This window comes from Pelodiscus sinensis, chromosome 22, assembly GCF_049634645.1.
Source record: "Pelodiscus sinensis isolate JC-2024 chromosome 22, ASM4963464v1, whole genome shotgun sequence".
In the NCBI taxonomy this organism is placed as follows: domain Eukaryota; kingdom Metazoa; phylum Chordata; order Testudines; family Trionychidae; genus Pelodiscus; species Pelodiscus sinensis.
This window is the reverse complement of record NC_134732.1, coordinates 24,536,344-24,543,435: the sequence shown is the minus strand read 5'-3', so window position 1 is coordinate 24,543,435 and position 7,092 is coordinate 24,536,344. Positions and strand designations below refer to the sequence as shown.

Here is a 7,092-nt window from a genome sequence, read left to right as displayed (position 1 = left end):
AGATTAAATAGGCCGGGCTGCTCATCTCAGAAACCTGCTGATTAATTGGGGACATGCTAGAGGTCTATAAAATCATGAATGGCAAGGAAAAAGTGACCAGGGAAATGTTCTTTATCCTTTCACGTAACACAAGAACCAGGGGGTCACCCAATGAAATTAATAGGCAGCAGGTTTAAAACCAACCTAAGGCGGTGGTACTTCACACAGCACACAGTCAACCTGTGGAACTCCTTGCCACAAGAGGCTGTGACGGTTGAAAGGATAACTGCTTCAAGAAAGGCCTAGAGAAGTTCATGGAGGATAGGTCGGTCCATGGCTGGTAGCCCAGATGAACAATTGCAGCCCCAAGCTGGGGATAGTCCTAGACTCTGTTTGCCAGACGCTGGGAGTGGATGGCTGGAGACGGATCCCTGGATAATTGCCCTGGTCTTTCATTACCCCTGATGCACCTGGCACTGAGATGGATGGAGGTGGACTCTGTCTGGCCGATCTTCTGTCCTCATGACCTCGGAGGATGAGCTATGGAGCCGTTGAGTCCCCCAATCCAGACGGGTTTGGGGATGGTGACCTTAGTAGCAAACCCTGTATCCAAGTCCCAGGTTTCTAATCCAGGAACAGGGCACTGCCCACCAGCAAGGCCGGAGCCTGTTCCCAGAGGCCCTGGCCTGCATAGGAAGGGGGGTGCACAACCCCCACTCTGTTATCTGTTGGGGGGGGGCGAAGGGAGGAAAAAGCCCAACCCCCTGCTTGAGCAGGGCCATAAATCCACCTCCTCCCGTGTGCTTTAATGAGCGCCTGCTCCCCTCCCGGCTCGCTTGTGTCCCCCCGGCCCGTTCTTCTCCCTCTTGCCTTATCTATGGCAAAGGTCCCACTTATCTGCCCCTGTCACTTTCTAATGCTGCTTTATGAGCAAGGGGTTGGAGCTTCATTATTTTTTAGCGCGGTCACATGGCGCCGGTGGCCAATGAGGCGGCTCGTTTGGACCCGTCTTCCCTGAGACTAGCCCCCCGTGGGGCGGAGCTGGGCTGGGCACCCTGCCCCGGCCTGCGTGCGTGTTTAAATGCCCACACCCCAGCGAGGGGACCTGGACATCGGCCCCCGCCCCTGCCGCAGCTGAAGCCAAGGCTCCTGGGGCCGCAGGGACGCTTTGGGGTGCGAAGGAGAGCGCCGACTCGCCCGCCCGCCCCCGCCTGCCCAGCTGGAGCTGCTGCCCGAGTGAGTATTTCACAGCCGGGGGGATCAAGGTCATTTCTGAAACTCCTCCGGCGCTGCCGCGGCTCGGCTCTGGGGGTGACGCGGGCTGCGCCGCGGCTCTAGCGCGGCCCCTGCCTGGCCCCCGGCGAAGGATGGGCCGTTGCCGGCTCTGCTGGGGCCTGGGGCTGGAGGCTGAAGCTGCAGCTCCCCCTTCGGTGTCCAGTTCTTGGAATCGCCCCCCTGAAGCGGCTGCAAATTCCCACCGGTGCGCGGGCCCCGTAGGGCGAGGGGCGGGTTGTGCCCTGGTCCAGCACACACCTCGCCGCCCCCCACTGGCGTAAGAGTTGGGGGTGGGGTCCCGGGCCCAGGAGGGCAGCTGGTGGCCAGGCCCGGCCTGCGCACGGCCCAAGCCCTCTCCAAGGAGCGCGAGGCGAGGCCCACGATCCCTTCTCGCCAAGGGCTCCCTCAACTTCCCTCGCCCGGAGCACAAGGCGGGGGGGCGGCTCTTGGCTTTGTCCTGCCCGAGGGTCCTGGAGGCAGGCTCCCCTGGCCTCCGCCTGGGCCCTTGCCGCCCGGCCAGCCCGTCTGGGGCTCCCCACGGTGACTGCTACCCAGCGACGCCAGAGCGAGGGTCGGTCCCTCACCCAGCGGGGAAATCCAGCAGCCGGGGGACGGCTCTTTCTGGACGGACGCGGCGCCGTGGCCAAGGCAAAGCGTCCCTGTGGCTGGGGTGCCGAGGTGCCCGCGCAGCAGGGGGGAGAAGGCTGCAGGGGGAGCATCCAGCAGGCAGATGCACCTGCCTCTCTGGGGCAGGGGCAGGGGCTGGGGTGCAGCTTTGGTCTTGCCCACGGGGGCGGCGAGGGAGATTCGCTGGGGGAGCGCGCCGGCTGGCGAGGAGCTGGTGAAAATAAAGGGCCAGGTTGGCACCAGCCCCCCTGCGGGCTAAGTGGCCGGGAATTCAGGCTGGAAATCAGCAGGCGGTTTGCTGGGTGCTGGGACGGGGGAGGGGAATACTACAGCCCCCCCCCCCCGCTTGCAGGGGTGTCCATTGTACCGGGGTTTGCAGTTTGGTTCAGTGGCTGCCCCCCCCCCGCATTTCTAACCCTCGGAGGGGGAGGGTCTGGAACAGGGCGCTGGGTGCGGGGAGCGAACCGAACTGGTTTGTGAGCGCGCTGGGTACGTCGGGTGCGTCCCAGGTTTGGGGTTCTAGTGGGGGGGGAACGTCCTTCCTGCGGCCTCCTCGGGGGTCCTCTCCGGGGGGGGGCAAACAGGCGGCAGAACAAGGGGCCGAGGGTAGCGAGGTGGCGCTTCCAACAGCTCCGGTCGCAGGCGGCCTGAGCCAGGGACCCCGCGGGGGCGGCAGGGCCTCGGGGCACAGAACCGAGCTGTGAGCTCCCCGGCCCGGCTGGCTGGGCAGCTCGCTCCGTAACGCGGCTCGGCCCGGCCCGGCCCGGCCCAGCATCCCGGGGCGCCGGGCGAGCCCCGCCCTTGACTGCCCAGCCCAGAGCGCCCCGGGGGCCAGCGGGCTCCAGCGTCTCCGCCCCAGCCCGAGGGACCAGCTGCTCCTGCAGCCGAACGGAGACGCGCCCCGCAGCCGGGCCCCGGGTCCCCCCCACCACGCGCCGGGCTGGGCTCGCTCTTCCCTCCGCCGGTTGTTCCCGGCCCGGCCCGCGGCCGCAGGCTCCTGGCGAAGGACGGGGCCGCCGGGCTCCGAAGGGGAGTTTTCCCTCCTCCGCCCGAGGGCCGAGCCGCAGCTGTTCTCAGCGCGGACGCTCTGCGGGGCGGGCGCGGCTCCGTCCCGTTCGCCCCCCCCCCCCCCGGCGGCCCCGCCGACCGGCTGGTGGCTCCAGGCCCCCCCCAGGTAGTGAGCTGCCCCGGCCTCAGGCTGCGCGCCCTGCCCGCGTTCCCGGGACCTGGAGGGTGACCCGCCCGTCGGCGCAGCCCCGGCTCCTGGGCTTCCCCGGGGTGGGGGGCCCGTGGGCGCGGCGGGAGCAGAATCGGGCCCTGGCAGGGGGCTGTAACCCGGCCAGCCGCGGGCGGGGCTGTCTGGGCGCCTTCCCCGTCGGACCCGGCCCCAGGCCCCGCGAACCAGCGTTTCCCCAGCGGGCCGGTTTCTCTCCGGGCTCGTGGGGAGCAGCCTGGGCGGGATGGAGGGTCCCCGCGACATGCCCGGAGCCCCGGCCCAGGGTGGGCAGCAGACACGGAGCTCCGCTGGGCCGCGCGGTCCTGGGAGCCAGCCGGGCACGGGCCGTGCGCTGGGATCGGCCGTTTGCTCAGCCCCTGCCTGGGTCCAGGGCGGCCCCAGTGTGGCTGCTGGAACAGGGGCTGAGTTGAGACCTTCGTAGGCCCCTTGTGTGCATGTCAGAGTGTGTGTGTGTGTGGGGGGGGAGTGTGGGCTAGTGGGGAGGGGGTGGGGGGGAGCTGGGCCAGTGTGGGGGGAGGGGGAGCTGGGCTAGTGGGGGGAGGAGGGGAGCGTGTGGGGGTGGGCTAGAGTGTGGGGCTGGGAATGTGGGGGAGGGAGAGTGGGCTAATGGGGAGGGGGTGGAGGTGGGAGCTGGGCCAGTGTGGGGGAGGGCTAGAGTGTGGAGGAGGGGGGAGCTGGGCTAGTGGGGGGGGAGGTCTGGGAGTGTGTGGGGGTGGGCTGGAGTGTGGGGGGAGGGCTAGAGTGTGGGGTGAGAGTGTGAGGGAGGCAGAGTGGGCTAGTGGGGAGGAGGGAGGAGCTGGGCTAGTGAGGGGGAGGAGCGTGTGGGGGTGGGAGTGAGGGGGAGGAACTGGGCCAGTGTGGGGGGAGGGGTGGGAGTGTGGGAGCACAAGGCCTCGGTGTGGAGGGTTCCCCCAACGGAAGGCGACAGGCCCTCACAGCGCCGGGTTCCTACCTGCCGCCAGCAGCACCCGTCCCTCAGCAGCGCAAAGCCCCGGCGGAGGAGAGGGGCAGCGGGCCGGGCGTGGCCACGGCAGGACACAGGGCTCCCCTGGGGCTGCCTGGCCTGTGCCCGTGGCTGGATTAAGACCTTGTGAGGCCCTAAGCACTGAAAAGATTCTGGTGCCCCCCCCCCCCCCACATATAATTCAAAATAAAACCAACACGATACCGTAAAATCTCTGGGTTTTTGGTGCCCCTGCTGTGCTGGTGCCCTGAGCGCGCTCAGTCTGCCTGCTGGGCAATCCGCATTGGCGCTAGCTGCCGCAGGCAGGGCAGGGCGCCGCACCGCTCTCCCGCCGGCGTTAGCCCCGGTGCTCGTCGTCCCCAGGGGAGGAGCCCTAAGCCCTAAGCCCGCTGCCCTAAGCGTGGGTTCTCCCTCAGCCCCTCGCCGGTGGCAGCAAGCGGGGGCGCCCGTGGGCGCGGCTTGGCGGGAGCTGGCCGGGCTGTGGCAAAAGCCAGCAGGGAGCTACTGGGGGAGCGGGCAGGCCCAGGGTGCGAGGAGCCAGCGCCGGTAAGAAATGCTCAGGCGGGCTGAGGATCTCAAAGCACTGGGAACCCCGGCTTTCCGGCCTGGCTGATTCAGTGCCGGTCCCTGGCAGGAGGGGGCGCTGTTCTCATCTGTGGTGGGGGGGCCCCCAGGGGAAGGGGGCAGCAGAGACGGAGGGGAGCTGCACGTAGGACAAGACCCTGCAATTAGGCCTCAGAGGGCGGCGGGGTCCCAGCTGTGAGATTCGTGCGGGGACTAGAAATGGAGCTTGGGCCTGGGCCAGCCAGGCCGCGCTGCTTCCCCGCACCCGTGTCTGTTCACCGTCTTGTGCCAGGCTGGCCATGCCAGAGCCTGCAGGAAGTGACAATGGGCCTGGATGGTTTTTTCCAGAGGCGGGTGAATTTGGACGTCGCTGCAGCTTCAGGGCCTTGTCCCAGTCCCCCGCGGCCCAGGCTGGGGATGGGAAGCTGCTGCTTCCCCCAGGTTTACTGTGCCCCAGAGAAGTCTCAGAAACGTTAGCACCTCCCGCTAATAGTCAAACCCTGCCCCACTGGGGCAAACTGGGCGGAGGCGTCTTTCGCGTCGCGGTTAGCAGGGCTGAGGCGAGCGTAACCTGCTGGCCTTCCACGAGGAGGAGAGGGGCTAAACGCAACCTCTGGAACTCAGGAGGAGCAAAGGATGGCCACCCCCGACATTCACCTTAACTCTGCCCTCTTCGGTGCTCACACCACTGTGGTTTCCCTCACCTGGGGAGGGCAGCAGAGGCTGATTCTGTTCAGGGTAAAGGCTGAGTTTGGCAAAGCCCAGCTGAGCGCCCCCCACTTCACTCTACATCCCCGGCCTGCACAGGGCACCCCGAAACCTTGCCAGCTGTGGACATCTGCTCCCCCTTCTCCTCTCCGGCCTGGCCCAGCCTGGGGCACGTGCTGAGCCTCGCCAGGAGGAACAGGAAGGCCTTAGGGCAGTGAGTGACAGTTGGCAGTGGCTGAGTTTGGGGGGCCGCGCAGTCCCCTTCCCCTGGACAGCTGCTGTTCCTGCTCTTTTAGCCCTTCCCGGAGCGCCGTGCCAGAGGGGAAGTGCGAGAATTCCCTTTGCTCTCCGGCCCCTTCCAAACCGCTGGCGGCTTAGCACCCGGGCGGGGCTGCCAGGCTGTGAGCTCTCCCAAGGCGCCCGGCCGGTGCCTGGTCTCCAGGGGGTGGAGAAGCCGCTCAGCAGAAGGCGATGGCGGTGGGTGGGGACGGCCCCTGGCTGAAATCCGGGGGGCAGGGGCAGTGGGGTTGGCTCAGAATCTTCCCCCTGCCAGGGGGCCGGACAGCACTGCGGGCCTAGGCCAGGCTGCGCAGGGGCCGTGGGGCCTGACCGAGGCCAGAGGCCGCCCGCCGGCGGGAGGGGCGGGCAGGGTCTGGGCTCGGCCCGCTTCGAAGCTGGCCCGGGCAGGGGCGGGTTTGGGGGCTGACGTGGGGCCAGGGCCCTGCAGCCCCACCCCGGAGCCTGCCACCCCCAGGTGCTGAGCCCCGCGCAGGGCAACGGGCTGGAGCGGCAGGTCCGGGTGCGCAGCCCTTGCCGGGATCGGGCCCGGGGGCGGGGAGGGCCGGGATCGGGCCCGGGGGCGGGGAGGGCCGGGATCGGGCCCGGGAGAACCCAAACCCCGCTGGGCCCCCGGGGCAGAGGCGGGAGGCTTCGCGCGCGCCCGAACCGCGTCCCCTCGCCCGTGCGCTGCCGGCTCGGGGCCGCCGGGCCCCAGATGGTTCGTGCCCCTCCCGCGGCCGCCGGGCTGGAGCGGGACTCGCCGCCCCTGGTGCCCAGCGGCCGCAGCGCCCGGCCGGGCCCCCCGCAGTTCCCGGGCCCCCAGCGCGGCCCTTCCGCGGGTTGTGGCGCGGCCGGTTCGGGGGCGGCTGTTGGCTCCTGCGCTGCCCGAGGGGGCGGCCCCGGCTCCCCGCAGGGCCCTGGCCCCCAGCCCCGCTGCGTCGCTCTGCGCTGCCCGGCCCGGTCTCCCTGCCGGTGGGGGGCCCCCAGCGGCTGCACGGGCCAAGGTGCCCCAGCCCGGAGGGCTCTGCCTGCCAGGCCGTGTCTGTGCGCGCTCCCCCGGCCCCTTCCCCTGGGCAGCCCCGAGGAGCCCGCAGGTGGGGCCGAGGGTGGCACTGGGACCCCTGCAGAGCCCGGCCCGCTCCGCGCCATGTCCCGGCCCTGGCGGTACCGTCGGAGCTCAGCCCCCGCGGCGCTGGCAGCGGACCCGGAGCCCGAGGTGGGGCGGGCGGGCAGGGGACTGTCAGTGCCGGGGGGACCGGGGTGCCCACGGTTCGGCCGCGCCCTGCAGCCAAGGCGCTTCCAGGCCCCTGGGGGCCCAGAGGCTGGGAGCCTGGGCCAGACAAAGCCAGGCCCGGCCCAGGCCCGCACCCTGCCGGGCTCATGTCTGGGGTTCGCGTGGCCCCAGCGAGCCCCGGCCCCTGAGAGCCCCGCGGAGCAGGGCGCAGCCAGAGCCCCGACC

At 69.7% G+C, this 7,092-nt stretch overlaps 1 protein-coding gene across 2 annotated transcripts in view; it reads left to right on the top strand.

Moving 5' to 3' along the window:
* The first annotated feature begins 1,062 nt into the window (after positions 1 to 1,062).
* The window catches only part of NR5A1 (nuclear receptor subfamily 5 group A member 1), a 56,176-nt gene continuing 50,146 nt past the window's right edge, over positions 1,063 to 7,092 (top strand). The window contains exon 1 of one of the 2 annotated variants that reach the window (XM_075905674.1): positions 1,063 to 1,215. The gene's annotated coding sequence lies outside the window, so the exon portion shown is untranslated. Of the gene's footprint in view, positions 1,216 to 5,812; positions 5,832 to 7,092 lie in introns of those variants that run through there. The other variant, XM_075905675.1, reaches the window with a different exon arrangement.